This window comes from Grampus griseus, assembly GCF_964374135.1.
Source record: "Grampus griseus genome assembly, chromosome: 1".
Taxonomy (NCBI): Eukaryota; Metazoa; Chordata; class Mammalia; order Artiodactyla; family Delphinidae; genus Grampus; species Grampus griseus.
Window position 1 is genome coordinate 20,710,602 of NC_139017.1, and position 22,789 is coordinate 20,733,390.

At 37.8% G+C, this 22,789-nt stretch overlaps 1 protein-coding gene across 2 annotated transcripts in view; it reads left to right on the forward strand.

Annotated features, from left to right (window-relative positions):
* DISP1 (dispatched RND transporter family member 1) overlaps nt 1–22,789 on the forward strand; it is a gene marked incomplete at its 3' end in the record, with an annotated part of 212,758 nt that overhangs the window by 123,228 nt on the left and 66,741 nt on the right. The window contains exon 1 of one of the 2 annotated variants that reach the window (XM_082664722.1): nt 16,353–16,490. The exons of the other annotated variant lie outside the window; for it this stretch is intronic. Of the gene's footprint in view, nt 1–16,352; nt 16,491–22,789 lie in introns of those variants that run through there. 2 annotated transcript variants of the gene reach the window in all.

A 22,789-nucleotide genomic window follows, 5' to 3' on the forward strand; every position in this document is an offset into this window, starting at 1 on the left:
GTGAAATGGCTAGAAGTGAAATATAAAATTAAGACTGAATCATTTTATAAAATATGAAAGAATTAAGCAAATAAATTGATGGATTAAATTTATTTTTCATGGATCACATAATTTGCTTTCACATAATAAAATATTAGCTTGTATGTTTCAAAAAAGAGTGGAGATGTTACTGTTAGACCCATATTATCTAAAATATGAACTTCCACGTTAGAGAGTTTATTTGAAAAATAAGTTGGTTTACAGCATATTAAAACTACTTGAACTATATTCCTTTATGTGCTTAGCCCAAGATTTTACCCGAGATAGTCTTCCTTTTCCTATTTTCCTCTCCTTTTATTAAAAAATCTTTTGTCTTGAAAAAAGTCGCAAGATGTTAGCATTAAACATTTAGTAAAAGAGTAGATAAGAATATAAAAATGAAATAGGAATCTCTTCTTAGCATTCATCTTTGAGATAACTTTTATGAAATTTGGGATTCAAACACTCCTTGTTTCTGTATAATTGGTACACTCCAGAGCCAAGTAGGGATAACTTATTTTATTCCCTGGTTTGTACTTAAAAGTGAGAGTATTTTATTAAAAAAAAAATAAGATTCTAAACAAAAAATAAGTATGGTCTGCTTATATAACTAATAATATTATATGTTTCTCTTACCCACGCCACTATACTCTGATGCCAGGTGATCCAAAGGAAATCATTAAAATCGTCGGGCTGTTATAAAATCCCTTGCTTCTCTATCTGAAGTTAGTTTTGATCAAAGGGACAGGAATTTAATTTTTTAAAAGGAACTTTTTAAAAAATAAAAACTCTTTTAGGGAGACTTGTGCAAACCCACAATTGAACCTTCCAAGTATACTAGTACCAGAATCCAGAAATAAATGTGTGTTACTATATACATACTTAATTGACTTTCAAAATATATTATGCCAATGGGATATTAGTTTTATGCTTTGAAGTTGGGATCAGAAAAAAAATTTTTTTCTTGTGACATGGTGAGGCCTGTACATTATTACTAATTTGGATTCAAATTTTCTTTGCACCAGTTCAAGGGGCTTTGCCCTCAGAGACAAGATGACATGGACACCAGGACCTTACCTCCTTTTTTCAATCTTCTCACCTCCCCGATTTTTTCACTTACCCTCTTGAAAAGGATACAGAGTTATTTATCACTGTGAGAATAAGCACTGTCAATACTGTCCCCCTCTTAGGAGATATAATGAGAGATCTTGTAAAATTTAGTCTTCGACGGTGTCAAAAAGGGTAATGAAGTTAAGATCACAGTAGCAGAGACTGAGTGTCTATCTCTCATATACTCCTGGCTTTATAAAATCTGAGTTCAGCTGTAGCTGTCCTGGACACTGTGTTTGGGTACCAGTTGTCAGTGTGTATCAACAGTAGCCATCATTGCAAATATAATCCAAGACTAAGAAAAGCAGTTATTTCCAAAAGTTAGGTTTCTTTGATCTAAGTAAATGGTACATTTATGCAAGATTAGGGATCATTTTAGAGATTTGTGACAGTTCTACTTGTTTCTATGTAGGGCATCTGAGCTGGATCCTTGATGCTGGGTTTGACTTCTTGCAAAGCCAGCAGGGTGTGGATGCATATTACTAAGGCATTCCACTTGGCAGGGAAAGGAATGAACGCTGCATTGCCTAATATCCCATAGGGATGGCAAGGGGGAGTGCATCATGTTCCTTCGCTGTGACTGAGGGCTGTGTTGATGGTGTGCTATGTAAGGGAATGTGGCTTGAAGATATTAAGTAGAGCACATACTTAGGAATTCTTCGTCGTTGACTGAGATATCCAGGAAAGCAAAGACTATTGGGTGACAAAGCAAGGCAGACACCTTAATTTAGGAATAAAACAAAGAACTAACTAGTCTAATTCTTCAACCCCTCAATTTTTTCATCCTTCATTCTCGTTTAGTATAAGGCACTTTCAGTGATAGACCTTTGTGAAGTCTAAATACTGGATAATAACATTGTGATAAGTATCACTTCTCTGTTTCTTTTTAAGGCAGAGGTTGTGTGTATGGATGATACAATGACCTGCTTAATAAATAAAGTACTTTCTTGATGCCAGTAATCGTGTAAGCTTATTTTGTTGTTGTTGCTTTGTATTCAGAGTAACGGAATTCCCATCTCCTTTGGTGTTTCTTTGCAAAGGCAGTGCTTGAACCAGTGCTTGTTCCATATTTATCGTGGTAATTTTCAATATACAATTGGGTTGTGAGTTTTGTTATAAAGGAATAAAAATGTTTAAATTCACTTTAAGTATTTTCTCCCCACATTTTTGTCAAAAGTCTTGTGGTCTTAGGTTATTTTAGTGCCTGGAACAGGTTAACAAAGAAAGTTGTGGAATTTTCTTCTCTAAAGATGTTTAAGGTTAAGGACGCCTCAACTGGCTGCTGCAGGTTTTATCTAGCCCCAGTTATAGTATCTTGAGCCTTTTGGGGATGCCAGAATCTAGTAGTACAGGGGTCCCCAAGCCCCAGGCATGGACTGGTACTGGTCCGTGGCCTGTTGGGAACCGGGCAGCACAGTAGGAGGTGAGTGGCAGGCCAGCAAGCAAAGCTTCATCTGTATTTACAGCCGCTCCCTATTGCTCGCATTACCACCTGAGCTCCGCCTCCTGTCAGATCAGTGGCGGCGTTAGATTCTGATAGGAGCGCGAACCCTGCTGTGAACTGTGCATGTGAGGGATCTAGGTTGTGTGCTCCTTATGAGAATCTAATGCCTGATGACCTGAGGTGGAGCTGAGGCGGTGAATCCAGCGTTGGGGAGCGGCTGCAAATACAGATCATCATTAGCAGAGACGTTTGACTGCACAGAGACCATAATAAATCAGTTGCTTGCAGACTGATATCAAAACCCTATCAATGAGTGGCAAGTGACAATAAAGCTGCATCTGGTGGCAGGCTTTATAGTGGGAAGTGAGTTGATGTACTTCAACTGTACAGCTGCATCTGGTGGCAGGCTTAAAGTCAGAATCTGACACTTATTTTAGTCCGTGCGTGGCCCGCCCATTATTTGATTCACCACTTCTGTCTGTGCCTCTTTCCTGCACTGCACACTTGTCTCAGTCACAGTTTTGGGAAGCCCACAAGCTAACCCTAGCCAAAAAGAGTGAAAAACAAACGTCACGGGAGAGCTTCTTTGCAAAGGGGGAAAGACCCAATGATGAGACAGCAGAAGACTCTAAGACTGCCCACCAAAAGCAAGCTGTATTTAAAAGAAAATACCAAGAGTCCTACTTAAATTGCAGGTTCATTGCAACAGGTGATTCACATTCTCCAAGCCCGCTTTGTATGATATGTGGCGACTGGCTATCCAACGAAGCCATGAAAGCTTCAAAACTGCTTTGCCACGTGGAGACCAATCACCCTGCATTAAAACACAAGCTTTTGGAGTTTTTCAAAAGAAAAAATCGTGAACACGAAGAACAGAAGCAATTACTGAAGGCCACCACTTCATCAAATATGTCTGCACTGAAAGCATCATTCTTAGTGGCTAACCGCATTGCTAAAGCTAAGAAGCCCTTTACTATGGGTGAAGAGTTGATCCTGCCTGCTGCTAGGGACTTCTGTTGTGAACTTTTAGGAGAGGCTGCAGTTCAAAAGGTGGCATGTGTTCCCCTTTTGGCTAGCACCATAACTAGATGACTTGATGAAATAGCAAAGGATATTGAGGCACAATTGTTAGAGAGGATTAATGAGTCACTGTGGTATGCAATCCAGGTTGACAAGTCTACCGATGTTGACAACAAGGCAACAATGCTTGTTTTTGTGCAATATATTTTTCAGGAGGATGTGCACGCGGATATGTTATGTGCACTTTTGTTGCCAACCAACACCACAGCTGCAGAACTATTCAAGTCTTTGAATGATTACATATCAGGAAAACTGAATTGGTCATTTTGTGTCAGTATATGCACGGACTGAGCGGCTGCCATGACTGGACGGCTTTCTGGTTTCACTACTCGGGTCAAAGAGGTCGCATCTGAATGTGAGTCGACGCACTGGGTCATCCATAGAGAAATGCTGGCTAGCCGAAAAATGTCACCTGAACTTAACAACATTTTGCAGGATGTGATTAAAATTATCATCCACGTTAAAGTATACACCCTTAACTCACGTCTGTTCGCACAGCTCTGTGAGGAGATGGACGCAGAGAACCCACGCCTTCTCTTATACACAGAAGTGAGATGGCTTCTAAAGGGAGATCACTGGCCAGAGTTTCTGAGTTACGAGAGCTGAGCTAGAGATTTCTTTTAGAAAAACAGTCACCCCTGGCAGCACAATTCAGTGACACAGAATGGATCGCAAAACTTGCTTACTTGTGCGACATATTCAACCTGCTCAACGAACTCAGTCTGTCACTTCAGGGGAGAACAACTGTGTTCAAGTAGGCAGATAAAGTGACTGCATTCGAAGCCGAACTGGAATTATGGGGGCGATGAGTGAGCCCTGGGATTTTTGACATGTTTCAATCATTAGCAGAGATTTTGAAAGAGACTGAGCCAGGGCCTTCTTTCTCCCAGCTGGTGCATGGTCACCTATCTCAGCTTTCAGAAGAGTTTGAGCATTACTTCCCAACCACAAAAGACCCCCGAACTGGGAAGGAATGGATCCATGACCCATTTGTGAATAAGCCAGGTGAATCGACTTTGTCTGTGCTAGAAGAGGATCAACTGCTTGTGATCGCAAATGACGGTGGCCTTAAAAATTATGTTTGAGACAACTTCATATCTCCATACGTTCCAGAATAAAGTCAAGGTGGAATATCCTGAAATTGAAACAAAAGCACTGGAAAGCCTGCTTCCATTTCCAACATCCTATCTTTGTGAAGCAGGGTTTTCTGCAGTGACAGCAACGAAAACAAGATTACACAGTAGACTGAACCTAAGCAACACACTTTGGGTATCACTGTCTCCCATCACTCCCAGATGGGACCATCTAGTTGCAGGAAAACAAGCTCAGGGCTCCCACTGATTCTGAATTATGGTGAGTTGTATAATTATTTCATCATATATTACAGTGTAATAATAATAGAAATAAAGTGCACAATAAATGTAATGTGCTTGTATCATCCCGAAACCATGCCCCCCAACCCTGCGTCTGTGGAAAAATTGTCTTCCACAAAACCAGTGCCTAGTGCCAAAAAGGTTGGGGACAGCTGTAGTAGTACATGTCACAGCACACCCATGGTGGCTTGGTATAGGCATCGGACATCTTCCCTGTTGTATCCACACTTCCCAACACTGGAGCTGGAGCATTTACCAGTACATACCCAGGAGGTCCATTCTGGCTGGCAGCCCAGAAAGGTCTACCATTCAGGTATGGTAATGACCACCAGAGCTTGCTTAGACTTTCAGCATTGGGGGTTTGCAAAGAATGTGCCAAAGATGCCTTCTTTCTGAGGACCACCAATCGTTGTGATGATTTTTGTTTCAATGTCCTTGAAGTGGCATTTGTCATGCTATTAAGTTAATATGTTAAATATGTTAAGATAACCTTTTACTAGGATAGAAACAGAGGGAATATTTCCTAACCCATTCTCTGAGGCAAGCAGTAGTCTAATACCAAAACCAGACAAAGAATTACAAAAAGAAAACTACAGACCAATATCTCTTGTTAACATAGATGGAAAAACAACTCAACAAATTATTAGCAAATTAAATCCAATAATGTATGAAGAGGATTACAGTTGACCCTTGAACAACATGGGGATTAGGAGCCCCAACTCCCTGTGCAGTTGAGAATCCATGTCTGACTTTTGACTTCCTCCAAACTTAACTACCGTTAAGCCTACGGTTTACCGGGAAGCCTCACTGATAACATAAAAAGTCAATTAACACTTATTTTGTATGTTGTTTGTGCTATATACATATTCTTACAATAAAGTAAGCTAGAGAAAAGAAAATGTTATTAAGAAAAATCATAAGGAAGAGAAAATACATTTTAAGTGCGGTACTGTATTTATTGATACTGAGAGTTTGCATTGTCTGTTTACAGGATGAATTACCCGTCAGTACTTACATCAATATTTTCTTATATGATACAAAACACTGTAGATGTTATACATGTTACTAACACTAGACATTAAAAATAAAAGATAATGTGGAAAAAAAGATAACCTTTACTGTCCATAGTAACTAATCCTAGGTTCTAATGCACCCCATTTATAAATGTATTCTTTTAGCCAGGCCTATATTTTGAGTCTGACAGCACTGCCATGTTGAGATATTTTAGTCTTCTAGTATATATCTCATATTCTTATGTTCTGATAGAAATAAATATCCTTACTCCTTTCCCGTTTGTTACTGCATTTCTTATCTTTTTACAGCCATCTCACAGAATTTTATTTCATATAAACATATGAAATATGTAGCCAGACAGAACATGAGTTTCATAATTTTGAACTGCTTGAACTTCTGAATAACTAATGAGTGTGTTTTCAACATATAAAATAACTCCCGCCGTTTTTATGAAATATCTAACTCTCATAAACGTCTTCAGTCTTAGTTCGGGTAGTTTAAGGTTCTTTCCTTGCCAAACATAATATTACCACATGTTATAAAAAGTATACATAAATAAAATAGGATTAGAATTTTCATTTACTTTCATCCAGACAACTTCATTTTATATCAGAGAATGTGTCATAGTGTTACTTAATCTAAGCCTTTAGCAGTGACGACAGGTGTTTGTACGCAAGTGACACATATATTTTCCTATAAAGTCTGACTTTTGGAAAATTAACTTGCATGTATTTTTATTTCATGACATAAGTAAAGTAAGTGTAACTTTCTCCATAAATATTAGAAGTCAAACTTACAGAAAATTTCAATTTATTGGTCATAATCCTTCTTAACATATGCTGTAATACCACATTCATTTAGATTCATTTAAGGTTTGGTAACAATGCAGCTGAAACCACTAAAATAATGTTCTAATTAGATTAGAGTTAAGACACCCTAGTCTTCATTCTAGGAGTATATTTCACGCTAGGAGCATCTATTGTAAAAGTAAAAAATCTTACTTTGAAATCCTATACTGCAAACCAAAAATATTTTGGAACCTCTCCAGAGCCCATGGCTGCACTGTGCTTTGCTTTTAAATCATCGTGTGTCACCAGATTATATTCTTAGATGATCTATAGTCTAGTTATTTTGTTATGGCTGAAATGATCCAGCTTGTTTTTGATATAAAACTATCAAATCTGAGCCTCCTCTCCTCCTCTAAAATATAAAACATTCTTCATGCTTTGTGTGGGAGAAAGGCTCTCGTGCAGCATGCTGTTTACGCTGCTCATGTCAAGACAAGATGTTCACCAGAATACCAACGTGAAACCTATAATAAACTAACTTGCTTGAGTTATTTTTCACATGTAAAAAGTTCTTTTTAGTAGCAATTTTTTTGTTAGGTCAGGAGAGCTGAAATTTTTGCCTGTTGTTTTGTATTGCACAGTAAGATTTTTTTCCTTCACAGGAACAAGACTACTTTTTCTCTGAACGTTACCAACCTCTGTGCTTTTTGCTTAAAATATATATCCCAACTTCTGATCTTCATTAAAATTTTTGGTAGTGATAAGTGAATTTCATTCTGGATGACCAAAATGCTTTCTGGATTATTGAAAAAATGCACATGGTTACCTAGTTTTTAATCAAACCAAGCAAAGGATGTAATGAATAAAAATTAAGATTTCCCAGATTCACTTGTTTACAAGGCATTTTATCACAGAAATCATATTTGCTACAATAAAATCAATTGGCAATTAAACAGAAAGTCTATTGTCTATTAAAGTGAATGGCTCACTGTGGGGAAAAACTCATTTAATTTCGTTGCTTAAAAATATTTTTGCTCATGCCAAGGAAAATCCTACCTTAGAAACAAAACAAAAAGAAATTTAAAAAACTGCCCAGGAATAAGCTTGCATATTAGTTTCTGGAGTGACGTCTACTGGTTTGGAGAAAAGGGTGAAAAGCCAATTACTGACATCTCTTAGTATCCTGCAGAAATTTAATATTCAGAATTTAAAAGCAGAGAAAAGGGACTTCCCTGGTGGTCCAGTGGTAAAGAATCCACCTTCCAGTGCAGGGCATGTGGGTTCCATCCCTGGTCAGGGAACTAAGATCCCACATGCCGTGGGGCAACTAAGCCCACGTGCCACAGCTACTGAGCTCGCGCGCCTCAGCTGGAGCCTGCACGCCATGAACTACAGAGGCCATGCGCCCTGGAGCCGGCGCACCACAACTAGAGAGAGAAAGCCCATGCCCCACAACTAGAGAGCCTGCAACGAAGATCCTGTGTGCCACAGCTAAGACCCGACACAGCCAAAAATAAACAAATAAATAAATAATAAATTTTTTTAAAAAAGCAGAGAAAAGTGCAACATATTGCAGTCATACTTAAAATATATTGAATCTTGGCTGTTGTTTCTTTCCTACAACCATAGTGGAAATGGTCCTTAGGGCCCACTTAAATCAGCAGGAAAATAGGATTTTGTGTATTGAATTTTATTTTGCAGACTACATTCCAAAACTACATTTATTCTGCTTAATAAAGGATATAGGTCATAGTAACAAATTGTAAAAAATCATTTTTTCAATAAGTATTTGTCAAGTACCTACCAGGTGCTAGATCTTCCTAAGGAATATAAAAATGATAACAAAAGAGCTTGTGCTGTTAGGTATAGATTAAGAGGGTAAGAGACGTATACAAATGGCCATGATAAAAAAATTAACACGTGCTAAGTGCCATAAGATAGCTCTCAGGGTCAATAACTTAGGAGAGGATGAAAGAATTCCTGGCTTAGGCAATCAGAGAAGGCTTCATGGAAGATATGTTGCTTGTCATGTGTTGTAAAGAATGGATGGGATGGGGCTTCCCTGGTGGCGCAGTGGTTGACAGTCTGCCTGCCGATGCAGGGGACACGGGTTCATGCCCCGGTCCGGGAAGATCCCACATGCCGCGGAGCGGCTGGGCCCGTGAGCCATGGCCGCTGAGTCTGCACGTCCGGAGCCTGTGCTCCGCAACGGGAGAGGCCACAACAGTGAGAGGCCCGCGTACCGCAAAAAAAAAAAAAAAAAAAAAAAAGAATGGATGGGATGATGGCAGCTGGAAATGCAAACAAAGACCATTGCAAGTGGACGTAAGAGCATAAGCACTGAGGGGTTGTGTGCAAGCTTGTTTGGAGTAAAGCAAATTCTGTTTGGCAAGGGGACTGAGTAGGAAGGGAAAGGGCCCAGATATTGGAGGGTCTTGCGTGCCAGCTAAGTAAGATGTTTAAACTTTACTTAGTGGCATGGAGGAGCCATTTGTGTTTTCTGGACTGAGGTGCAGCTTGGTTAGATCCTTCTGTTATGATGATGAATCGGAAGCTCTGTGTTGCTTAGATTGGAATTTTAGGGGACCATAGATTAGGTCATATCTAGTAGGCTGTTGCAGTAATTCCAGGGAATAGTACATAGGAAGTGGGATAGGGAATGGAAAGGAAGGGAGGGTTTATGTGACAATGGCTAGGTCTTGAGCACAAATAAATAAGGGTACATGGTGGTGTAAAAGTCAAAGGTGCAGATCAGGTGTTCAATAAATAAATATTTTAAGTTAAAATTTGGGGGCTTAAGTGACTGTGTAAATAGAAATAGGAAAATCAAGAAGTTGTTTGAACATGAGAAGATAATTTGTATTGTACTTTATTGAATTTGAGCTGCTGGCAGGACATATATATTGAAATGTCCTTAGAAAGCAAAAGCGCCAAAAGTGGAACTTAGAAAAAAAGTTGAATGTGATGACATAGGCAGCAAGTATAGAGCAGAAAGGACAAAGGACAGAGCCTTGGACATTGCCTAAGATTTAGAATAAGAGAATTCAGAGGATCTGCCAAGAAAATGGGATAGAGGTTAAAGAGGTCGAGAGTGTTAAAATAACGGAAACTGAGCAAGGAGAAAAGAGATTACCAGTGGGGTTGGGAAATGAAGAAATGTAAAGAAAATGAATATTGGGACTTCCCTGGTGGTCCAGTGGGTAAGACTCTGTGCTCCCAGTGCAGGGGGCCCAGATCCCCTGGCAAGGGAACTAGATCCCACATGCCGCAACTAAGAAGCCCACATGGGGCTTCCCTGGTGGCGCAGTGGTTGAGAGTCCACCTGCCGACGCAAGGGACACGGGTTCGTGCCCCGGTCCGGGAAGATCCCACATGCCGCGGAGCGGTTGGGCCCTTGAGCCATGGCCGCTGAGCCTGCGGGTCCGGAGCCTGTGCTCCGCAACGGGAGAGGCCACAACAGTGAGAGGCCCGCGTACCGCAAAAAAAAAAAAAGAAGCCCACATGCTGCAACTAAAAGTTCCCGCATGCCACAACGAAGATCCTGTGTGCCACGACTAAGAAGTCCGCATGCCGAAACTAAAGATCCTGCATGCCACAATGAAGATCCCGTCTGCTGCAACTAAAACCTGGTGCAGCCAAAATAAATAAATAAAATAAATAATAAATAAATATTTTAGAAAATGAGTATTCAGAAAGGACCACTGAATTTTGGTTTTGAAGGAACAGTTGTATTAGATGGTGAGTAAGATTGTTAGAAGTTAAGGAATGAGAGGAGGTGAGGCTTGAGTATTGCCTGGCAGTGAAAGGAAAGGAAAAAATAGACCTGAACACTAGCAGGCCAAGAGAAGGATTACTTGTTTAGGCTGGGGGAAAGGAAACATTTTTTCTAAGGATATAATGAAGGAGCTAGCAAAGAGGAAGAGTTGTAGATGGACTTGGGGAGGGCAAGTGAGATAGGCTAAAGAAACAGGGCAGTGATCTGGAGCATGTAGATCTAGGGGAGCGCTGTCCAATGAAACTTGGCAGTGATGGGCAAAGTTTTCTCTTTGCTCTGTCCAGTGCAGTAGCCACGAGCCACATGTAGCTGTTGAGCACTTGAAATGCAGCTAGTGCAACCTGAGTGCAAAAATTTTAACTGCATTTAATTTTAATTACTTTAAATATAAGTAGTCACATGTGGCTAGTGGCTACCTTATTGGGTAGCACAGACCTAGTGTGTAAGTAGTTAATTTAGGAAAGAGGCATGGACATTTTGAGAGATAAGGGATGAGTTCCAGAAAAAGTTTGGGGTAGAGATGGTAATATTTGCAGGCACTCGTGGTCAAAAAGTTTCATTCTTTTTCATAAAATAGATAGCATTTTTCACAGAGAGGGTTAAGGTGGGGAGCGTGGGAAAGCTTTCCAGCAGTCCCTGTGGGGATTTCAGTGAAGAATCTGTGATAGATGAGACGAATATCAGTAGTTCCGAGAACCCTCCAGAGGTGAGAGTCTGCATTTGGTTGAGGTCTCCGCTTCCCTCTCTGGTGACTTTTTTCAGTAACATTCGCAAACCTTGGAGGAAAAGAAAAAGAGTGGGAGAGCAAGTTTAGGGGAGACCTTTGAAAGGCTGGCACAGTAAAAGGCTTGTAAAGTAAATAAATGATGACTGTCAGATCTGTATGAAGAAAGTGCAAAGCAAGGAAAACTAGAAGAGGACACGGTTAAGGACTCCAGGGCTGGAGGTTACTATGAGGGTGAAGAGCAGATTCTTTAGATGTCAGACTGTGGAAGATAAGCAAGGTGATAACATTTTCATTTGTAAGAATTGTAGCTTTTGGAGGTAGAGTTTTCAACAGGAAATGAGATTTACAAAGAAGTGATAAGATTTTAAAATGTAAATTCAGGTGAGAGGAATATGTAAGACTGACAGCACATATTTCCACCTTGATGGAAAGGAATTTTAGCATCACAGTTATTTTGTTTCTGCTTCAATTTGCTTGCATTATGGTCTTTGCTCCAAACTCACTGACTCAACTTTGTATATTTTTTTTCTTAATCCAAATTTGAATAGTAAAACTGGGATTCGTTTTATCCATTTGAGTGGTATCCAAATTCATAAAAACTGAAATCAGAGTCGAGAGGGACCTGTGAGATTATTTCATCTAATGTATGGACTTTGTAAGTAGGAGGCCCTAAGCTCTGGATTAAGTGACTGGTTCAAGGTTACAGAGCTAGTGAGTGGCAGTGCTGAGACTGCACTTTAGGACTCCATGGATTTCCCTGTTCTGGCTCTGACTTGAGCAACATAATAATGTTCTGGGCTGAAGTCTTTAGCGTGTACCTAACAATCTGTACTCTAGAAACACTAAAACACAATGTAGAATATTATCTGAAGAACTTTCCTGTCATTACTTTTCTGAACTTGTACTTTCCAATGACAAAGCTATTGACTTCACCCTACTGAAGTAAAAATCTTGCTGAAGCAGAACTCTACCATCTACCTTAGACCGCTGTTTATTCATTCGTAACTGTTTTGACATTTAACACACACACACACACACAAAGATTAATAGATGGGACTTCTAAATGTCAATAAATATAACAACATCTAGAATCACATTTTGGACTGAGTTCAGATGTGAAAGAGTTTAATGAACCAGCAGGTGTTTTTTTTCACTTTTTAAAAAGTACTAACTGTTGTGCCTCTCTGGCCAGCTCTTGTCTCTCTGTCCCTCTCCTGTAACCTTTCCGTGTTCCTAGTAATGAAGAAAGATACCTAAGTAATGTGATCCAAGAAAAAAAGGGATACTGTTTTCAGAGAACCTTAGAACTTTGTAAGGTTATTAGCATTTTCTTTTTCACTTTAGTATGTTGAGAAACATACAAAGAGATTGGAAATAATCCTGATTATTATCTACAAAATAATAATGGATTCCATGTGACAATACTAGAAGTGTACTTTAAATTGCACTGTAATTGTATTTTAACATAGACCCATTTTTAAATAAAGTGATTAAATGTACAAATCAGTACCTTTGCTAAAAATGGAAATAAGAATTTACATGTTTATGAGTTGAGTTCAGGTCTTTGGTTTCTGTGACATCTTAACTAATTTAAGAGGTTTCTTGAAGTAATTTATGGGATCCACAACTCTAGAACCTTTGTTTACATCTCTTGCAGTAACATGCACAATGAAATGGGATTAGCTGTTTTAATAAACTAAACCAAAGTACTATTCAGATGATCAAAGAATGTTAAAAATACCTTCATTTTCATTTAAATTCTGTAATTCCTTTTGGGGGATTTTTAGGTACTACAGCATTTGGCATACGTATGGCATGAAACCAGCATACCCTAAGATTTCAGGGACTGACTCTTCAATATATTTACTTGAGTAAATACTTCTCCTTTTCCCTCCCTCCCTCCCTGTCTTTTTCATCCCCAAGACTGGCTCTTTTCTAGGTAAATTTAGAAGATACAGAGATGAAAGTTACCTTTCCTACCCTCTAAAAGTTCATATACTGTCTTTAATACACTGGTTCTCAAAATGTGGGTTTCAGACCAGCAGAGTCAGCATCACCTACGGACATGCACAAAAGGAAATTCTCCGGCTCCATCCCAGACCTCAGAATCAGAATCTTTGGGGATGAGACACAGCAATCTGCCTCCTCCCAAACCTTCTAGGAGATTCTGGTGCACATTCAAATTTGAGAACCATTGGGCTAATGGCTAGAATATTATACCTTCCTTATTTTCCTATCAAGATAGAATCCACGTACCATAAAATTCACCATTTTAAAGTGTACAGTTCAGTGGGTTTTACTGTATTCACAAAGCTATGCAACCATGATCACTATCTAATTCTAGAACATTTTCATCACCCCAAAATAAACTCCAAATCTATTAGCAGTCACTCCCTGTCCTCTGTCTCCATCCCCCAACCCCTGGCATCCACTAATCTACTTTCTATCGCTATGGATTTGACTATCCTGGATATTTCATGTAAATGGAATCATACAGTATGTGACATTTTGTGTCTGGCTTTCACTTAGCATAGTGTTTTCAAGGTCCATCCATGTTGTACCATGTATCAGTGCTTTATTCCTTCTTATGGCTGGATAATATTACATTGTATGTGTGTACCACATTTTGCTCATCCATGCATCATTTAATGGACATTTGAGTTGATTCCTTGGTTGTTGTGAATAATGCTGCTATGAACATTCATTACAAGTTTTTTATGAACATACGTTTTCAATTCTCTTGGGTATATATACAGTCGATTCTCCTCATTTGCAGTAGTTACATTCTTTAAAGTCTCTGCAAACACTGAATTAGTGAATACTGAGTCATGGTTAGGTTCCTTCAAGACTCTGGTCACATTTTTGATATATAGTCAATACATGACCTTGCTTTGTGTGTGTTTCTGTTTAAAGTTACCTTATCTAATATATGTTGTTGATTCATTAACATTGAACTCACATCCAACAGCACCATTAACTCATGCCTAAGTAAACTTATCTAACACATGTATTTTCTCTGTAAGGAACATCACAGCCTTCTTGAGCTTAGGAACACTAGACAGCACTGCGCGTGACACTTTAGGGCCATTTTAAACAGTGAAATTGCCAACAAAAGCACAAAAATGTGAAAAACATGGCACCAAAATAGACTGCAAAAGGAACACTTGTTTTCAGTGTGAGAACTGAAACAAGAAGGCAGTGTGTCACCTTGTTCAACCTCACCTGGGAACATGTTTATTGGAAGACTCAAATTTTCCCCTACTCTGTGTATGTACATGTCTGAAGGACTGAGAAACACCGTGAGGATTATTTTGGGATCACAAATTTTAGCATGTAGGCAAATATGCAAATACGGAATCCACAAATAATGAGGATCAAGTGTACCTGGAGTGAAATTGCTGTGTCATATGGTAACTCTGTGTTTAATTTTCTGAGGGACTGCTGGACCATTTTCCACAGTGGCTATACCATTTTATGTTCCCACCAGCAGTGTATGATGTTCCAGTTCTTCCATATTCCATATCCTTGCCAGTATTTGTTCCCTCCCTCCCTCTCTTCTTTTTTTTTTTTTTTCTTTTTTTGCGGTACGCGGGCCTCTCACTGCTGTGGCCTCTCCCATCGCGGAGCACAGGCTCCGGACGCGCAGGCTCAGCAGCCGTGGCTCACGGGCCCAGCCGCTTCACAGCATGTAGGATCTTCCCGGACCGGGGCATGAACCCGCGTCCCCCGCGCCAGCAGGCAGACTCGGACTCCCAACCACTGCGCCACCAGGGAAGCCCCTGTTTCTTCTTTTGATTATAGCTATCCTAGTGGATGTCAAGTAGTTTTTCATTGTGGTTTTAATTTGCACTCTTTAATAACTAGTGATGTTGAACATCTTTTTTATGTGCATATTAGCCATTTGGATATTTTCTTTAGAAAAATCTCTATTCCAAAACCTTGCCTGTTTTTAAATTGGATTATTTGTCTTTTTATTGCTGATTTGTAAGTTTTTTATATTTTATGGTTACTAGCCTTTTAGTTATGTGGTTTGCAAATATTTTCTCCCATTCTGTAGGTTTTCTTTTCACTTTCTTGATAATGTTTTTTGATGTACAAAAGTTTTTTTTATTTTGATGAAGTCCAATTTTACCTATTTTTTCTTTGATTACTCGTGTTATCGTCTTTAATTTTGAAATTGCTATCAGTACAGCCTGTTAAAAGAGTTGTTTATACGTTTTTATTAAAGAAGTCATGAAAAGTTAGATTTCATGGATGCAGTAAATGATCACTTATTTGCCAATGGATGTCATGTGTAAATTTAAAGCATTTGTTTGCAGGTTTTTGTAAGGTTTTTTTGTCATTGTGGCTGTGAAATTTTTAATACTGGCATCAATAGGACCACAAATTTCTAAAAAAGCAGTGTCAAATTCATGTAACAAACTGTTTTTGTTTAGGAAAATTGAAGAGAAACACAACTGCTTTAAATAATACTTTCCTTTTTAATAGAGAAGACTCTGCCTCTTTTAAAAATTATGAACTTTCTGCCTTAAAAGCAGAGTCTCAAAAGCCATTTGTGAAAGAACACAAGAATCCCCGGAACTTGGAAATAAACACGGATTGGTGTTTATTTGTGTTACTTTAAATGCAGTAGCCCTATGTGTCAGAAAACTGAATCTGTAACACTTAAGTTAGCCTAAGCAAGCAAATAATATCAGCTAGCATGGCTTTAATCTACTAAGTAACTTTAAATCCAAAAGATCAAAGGAAGTTATAACTAAAAACAGTCCTTCGTGCAATTTCCCTGTAGAAGCAGGAAAAGGCTAGAAATTACATGTCACCTTCATATCCTGGCTTGCTGACCTTGTGCTCAGATCAAGCCCCTCTGTATGCCAGCTGTTACCATTATTGAGACCTTGCCCCCAGGGGTTAAGTAGGAGAAAAACTCTCCTGTCCTATAGGAGAGCAAATACGGAAAGTTCCAGCCCCGAACGAACATGCTTAATTCAAAGCAATCTGCATGTGCTTGTCATTCCGTCTGTCCCGCCGCTCCGAGGAGCTACTCCTGAGACTCCCTGGTTGCTCTCTGTGTGCTCTGTTCCTGCGGCCAGTTTCGGCTGTGGCCACTGCAATCATTTGCAGACCAAACTGAACCAGGGACGTTTCTTCTTTTAACATAAAGGTAATATATTTACTCATGCTTCTGTGAATGTGTTATTTGGGGAGAATTTATTTAAAAACTGAACTTTGCTGTGCGCTTCTTGGATTAATTTAAAATTCCAGCTCACAATTTTTTTTCAGTGTAAGCTTTGAACGGCATCTGAATGCATTAAAATCTTACGAAGTTTTATTGAATGATAGTCTAGCACAGTAAGGTAAGGTAAGTTGTTTCTTAAGGTTTATTCAAATGTGCTTTTTTTATGAAGTTGGGAAGAAACTTTAGATTTCAAGTTGTTTAGCTGTTTCATGATTTGAGATTCTTCTTTAACCACTATCTAGATCAGAAGTTGGAAAATACGTGCTTCTCTCATCGCCAGTTGGTAGAAAAATAGATGTAGGATTGTAGGAATCACTTTAACCACTTTTGTGAATTAAACATTGTAAGAAAATAGTAAAATATTACATCTTCCAACTTATAAAAAGAGAAGTTGAGTGAAGATATACACTTGCGAGCCAAACTTCCACAGCAAGTTGAATTTTTATCAATGTTCATTTTAAATACACATCTCGCTATACACCCTCAATTTGTTTTTGAGGTGATTAAACGTTTTGTGCATTGTATTCATTTTAATGGTGGCAATGACAGCTACATTATAATTGTATTTAGTACATAAAGTAGAAATCAGAATGTATTTGCCATATTTACTTTTGCTTAAAATTAGAATGGATAATTTACATGTGACTAGTAGAAAATTTCAAACTGGTTTAACTTGTGAAATATTTGTATGTTTTGTAGTAAAATGTAAAATTTTTTAAAACCAAGTGGATAAAAATTTGGCAAGAACCAAGGTATTTCATGCAAATCATTGACTGACCATAAATGACTTTCTTCAGGGATAATGCAAGAAATAGAGAGCATACTTTACAATTTGCTAAAATTTTCTTTAACAGGTATTCCTGTTGAAAGGAAAAGAATGACTATGTCCTGTTTACCCACAAGAGGGTTATTTTAGATGATAATTTATAATTTAAGAAAACTCTAATTCCCTTTGATGGCTGGGAAGTCACTAAACTATGTAAATAAACTCTAGAGTGTTCCACTGGTAGTGGCTTTACTACTTCCCATGGTTTTAATGTCTGCTGACACATTTCTACTTTTTAAAATGTTAAATAGTCTTGGCATTATTTTTTAAAAATTATGTCTCTTAATAAACTATCTTAGGATGCTTTCTTTGCCAAATCTTAAATATTGGAGTATTTTATTGGATGATTATACTTCATTTGTCAGTTTTTGTTTTAGTATACAAAGATAAGGCAGAGTATTTTTTATGTATTTCCATGTTTCATATAGCTTACATCTTAGATGTGAATTATAGAATTGTGAGCATGAACTATTTGCATTGATTATGAAAAAATATGTAATGTTTAAGTGTCTGAAATGAATGACCTACAAAGCAGTTTAGTAAATACATGTTAACCTTGCCTCGGTCTGGGAAATGATATATATTATAAAATGGTTTCATTCCACATTTTACTCTAATCCCAGTTGTCTTTTTAGTTTGTATTGAACCACTCAATGCTTTTTTGGCAACTGGGGAAATCTGCTTTTCAGTGTCTGCTGTGTACCAATTCTTTACCTTTCATTCTACTTTCATTTCTGGGATTGGATCAGAGCACCCTCAACAGTTCAACTCTTATAACTCTCTTATAGCTCAGTATGGGCGATGGACAGCCTTGACACACTGACCGTATGAACATTTCCAGTTTTTCAAAAATTACAATTCCTGATCACATCCTAACACGGGAAATAAAACGGTGTTTAGGATCAAGACAAATGAACTGCTTAACTTCTCAGGCTTTTGGAAAAAATATAAAACAAAGCAACTAAATATATGAGTAAAGCAAGACTTGGGGAAGAGGGTGGCCCTTTGTTCTCCCTCTCTTAATTTCTATTCTTTTATCATTTTAATCACTATTCAACAGGCTCACTTATTTCAGGCTCGCATAATAGATTCGAAGAAAACTATTCACAATAGTTTTTATTATATGCTGTCTAAATAAGGACATTCACCTATTTATATTATATGCTGTCTAAATAAGGACATTCACCTATTTAACTGAAAAATACGATTTAATTACCTTTGTGAGCAAACAAGAATCCCACTTGAACAATATAGATGGAATTTCAGTTCACCTAATGTATACAAGAAAGCAAACAGCAGAATGCACAAGTATTTATAATGATAATTTAAGTAAGGAATAGAAAAAGATTTATGAAAGGTGTACCCAGACTCTTGCTAAGAGTTACTTTACTGATCCAATTCAAATATTTGATGTTTTTCTAAGCTGAAAGTAAATCTCAGTGTCCTTTAAGTTAAAGGATGTCTTCAATTGTCTCATACAAATACCTTGAGATATGTTTCCCAAGTTGCTCAGTAGACTGAAGGATACCCCTGAGACTTGATTTGCTGGACTCTGCAGGGAAGAACCCATTTGGGGAGCTGCTCTAGGAAATTTGATTTGCTACTTCTCAAACTTCACAAAACAGCAGGGAGTGGAGCCTGGTGTCAGATACTTAGCATTGGTGGGAAAAGCTTAGATAATTCTAAGTGTAATATGAAGAAACAACAGGTTACCATCTAAATCAAACAACTTTCATGTGCTTTATGGTGATTGATTTCAGTTTTTGTCTTTATGGTAGACGTTTTTTAAAAATCCCTTCACATTCTTTTGCCTCATAATACGTGCATGTAGCATTTTCTTATTTTGATTTATCTCGGTGATGGTTTTTTCCTTTGAGCTGCTAAATTTTGAGGGTTATGAGATGTGTAAAGTATTAAACATTCATGGTGTCTTTAGACATGCTTGTGATCTGTTCAACAACATGAGTTAAACTCAGTCATATGATCCTGTTTCTACTGGGGAAGAGCTATAGTGATACAGATAGATTGCTCAATGTTTTGTGATTTTAGTTGAGGCAGAATAATTTCAGATGAAATCTTACGGCCTAAAGCTAAACCTATCACATCTTGGGGGTCCTGTTTATTACCAAAGCATCTTGTGATTAATTCTTTTTTTACTAGGATGTGAGGCTAGATAGGAGGCCTGGTGTCTGGAGGTTGTCTGACTCTAGAATTGAAACGTTTAAAATGCTTAAAATGCAATCAGAAGTATTTTTTCTTTTCTTTTTCCTTTTGTTTTTCTCTTTTTTTTCTTCCTTCCTTCCTTCTTTCCTTCCTCCTCTCTCTCTCTCTCTCTCTCTCTCTCTCTCCTTCTCTCTCTCTCTCTTTCTCTCTTTCTTTCTTTCTTTCTCTTTCTTTTTTTGGCACAAAACTTTAGGGAACATCCTCTTTTAATAGAGATGCTTGGGACTTCATATTGGATACTGACCAGGGGTTGGGGAGATATTTTTTCTTGAGGGTTCAATAAACTTGTTAGTCCAATTGGCTATACCCTAAACTCTATCCAAATGATCTATAAGTACTTGAGACTGTGTGACAAGTTGTTTTGTGTTTCCACAACATTGTCCCACATGAATTCCACACTGTTGTCTCTCAAACTAATGTCTTATTAAGGATTTCTCTTCCCTGCACCCTTGTCCCCACGCTTATAATGTCAAGGATAACCCCAAAAGAAGTAAAACTAATCCAAATACTAAAACACATGTCTAACATGGAGTACCAGGTCCAAATGTTTTTGAATATACAGCAATATTCTGCATTTCAAGCAATAATTTCTGAACCAATATGGAATATTTTGAGTGGCAGTTGCTTGCTCTTATAAATTGATCAGCATTAATTAAAAGTATAAATCAGTCGTTCTGAACCCTAGCTGCACATTAGAATCATCTGGGGAGCATTTGAAACTGCTAATGTCCACACCCCATTACAATATGAATTAAATCATAACGTCTGGGACCAGGGCCCTGTGTCTGTAATTTTTTTTCATATTACTGAAGTGATTCTAGTGTGCAGAATGGGTTGAAACCACTGTAATAGACTTGTAACTTTGTGAATATTTGTTATATTTATTGTGTTCCCTTCAAGACTTGCAGCAGAGTCCAAATGGATGTCTCAGCTGATTCTTGAGTTAAATAACAACTTTTCAGTGGGCTTTCTAGAATTTTTTTTGAAAGACCAGAGATCGACATTTCTGACTATAAAAACTTCTCTAGTTTTATTTTGTATATTCTTAGTTATGCAAATGAACATAAATCTTCAGACTTAGGGTTAAAAGAAATTATTGCAGCTTTATAGAATTGAAACTCATTCATATCTTTGAAATAGGAACTCAAAGATAAAAGAATACTTTCTCTTTCTCTTTTTTAAGGGTATTGATGCTTATGGATATAACACTTGTTGTAAGTGTGGGGAGAAGTGGTGAATATTTTGTGGAATGATAATTTTGGTGGAGGAACTTGGAAAAGAGATCTCTGAAAACTGCTTTAATAACTGCAATATAGTGATACTGCTCTTGAAATATATATTTAGGTAAATAAGTGTTTATGCTAAAAAGATGATGTTCTCGACTATCATTTATCCCAGACTGTAAAAGATAAACTTTTTAATTTTACACCCACATTTCTCTTCCCACATAGACCTTCTACCAAAGGTACATTAAACATGAAACATGAGAAAAATGAGACTGATGTTTCCACAGCCCTGAAATTCCTATCATTCACCCCATAAGTATAAATCTCAGCCTTGACAACCTAATTCATATCTAGCAATAAGACTGCTTTCCAAATGCAGTGTCTTCAGATTGGCTATGGCACATACACTATAATATCTTCCTAATGTTTTTTAACTCTTATCTATCAATATAGTTCTGTAAATCTGGGCAAGGGGAAAACTGTATCTGTCAATTTTAATTTTTCTTCTGTATCATTAAGCTGTTTGTAAATATTATGAATGGTTTTTGTAAAAATAAAACATGTAACATTTATAGTTTATCTTTATTGGTGCCTTTACCTATACATCTTGTGTATAATCATATTTAAAAGAGGTTATATAAAAATGTTAGGTATATTTCATTTTCAAAGATGATGTTTGTTAGCATAAGTTGAAACTACCTTCTTGATAATATAAATTTAGGGCTTCCCTGGTGGCGCAGTGGTTGAGAGTCCGCCTGCCGATGCAGGGGACACGGGTTCGTGCCCCGGTCCGGGAAGATCCCCCACATGCCGCGGAGCCGCTAGGCCCGTGAGTCATGGCCGCTGAGCCTGCGCGTCCGGAGCCTGTGCTCCGCAACAGGAGAGGCCACAACAGTGAGAGGCCCGCGTAACGCAAAAAAAAAAAAAAAAAAATTAATAGGCAGCAGTGAGTTTTCATTGTAGAAGAATGGTGATCCCTTATTTTCAGATTTCCTAGAACACAACAGTTTGCTTTCTCGTAGTGTGATGCAAAGCATAGTAATACCTAGTGGGTTCTTATTAAATGTTTATTAAGTGGTATAGATTCTCAAACGTATAACATTGTTTCTTTGAGAAAATGGCTTCTAATTTATTGCAGTTTATGATTAAGGGGAATGATAGCAGTAGTACCTAATTTCTGTAGAATTCTTTGCAACGTATAAAATGCTTATAGGTGATTAAATGAAGATACTTAAAGTGTTCTTATTGAAGGAGAGTTTAATTGTAGAAAGTTCATGAACTCAAAGAAAAATAAGAAAATTTAATTCATCTCAGAAGGAGAGAAGATTATGTTTCTTTATTTAAGACTATACTTTTTAGTTCCTTAAGAGGGCCTGATTCTTTGATTAAAGATACAGATTTTGCTGTCAGGTCACAATTACATTATTTTGAAATAGTCCAGACACTACATGACAACAAAGATTAATCCATTGTCTTGCTTTTCAGGTTTGGATAATATGATACATGGGTAGATAGCACTTCTTTTAATTCAGTGAAATATGTCTCTGACACTCTTGAATGCTGAATTATACCTTTTAAAACTGTCTTGGGAAATACTGAATTCAGAGGATATTTTTCACGTGGACCTTCAGACTGAATTTTATATCAGTAGCCTCTAGTGGTCCCATAAAAACTAGTTGAACTTGGCATTGCCCTAGAAGCATCTTGAGGTTGGTTGAAAAGCCTCACTTTCAGAGACATCCTGGTCTAAGATTGAATCCCAATCATGTGATTTGCATTAGTTACACTGTAATATTTTTGACCCTCAGTTTTCTCTATAATGGGTTTAACAAAATCTTCATAGAGATATTGTGAGGAAAGTGTCTGACACAGTGAGATGATAAAAAAACATTTTAATAGCCCTTTGAAGGGAAATAATATTCCTAGAGAAAAAACCTGGCTGATGTCCT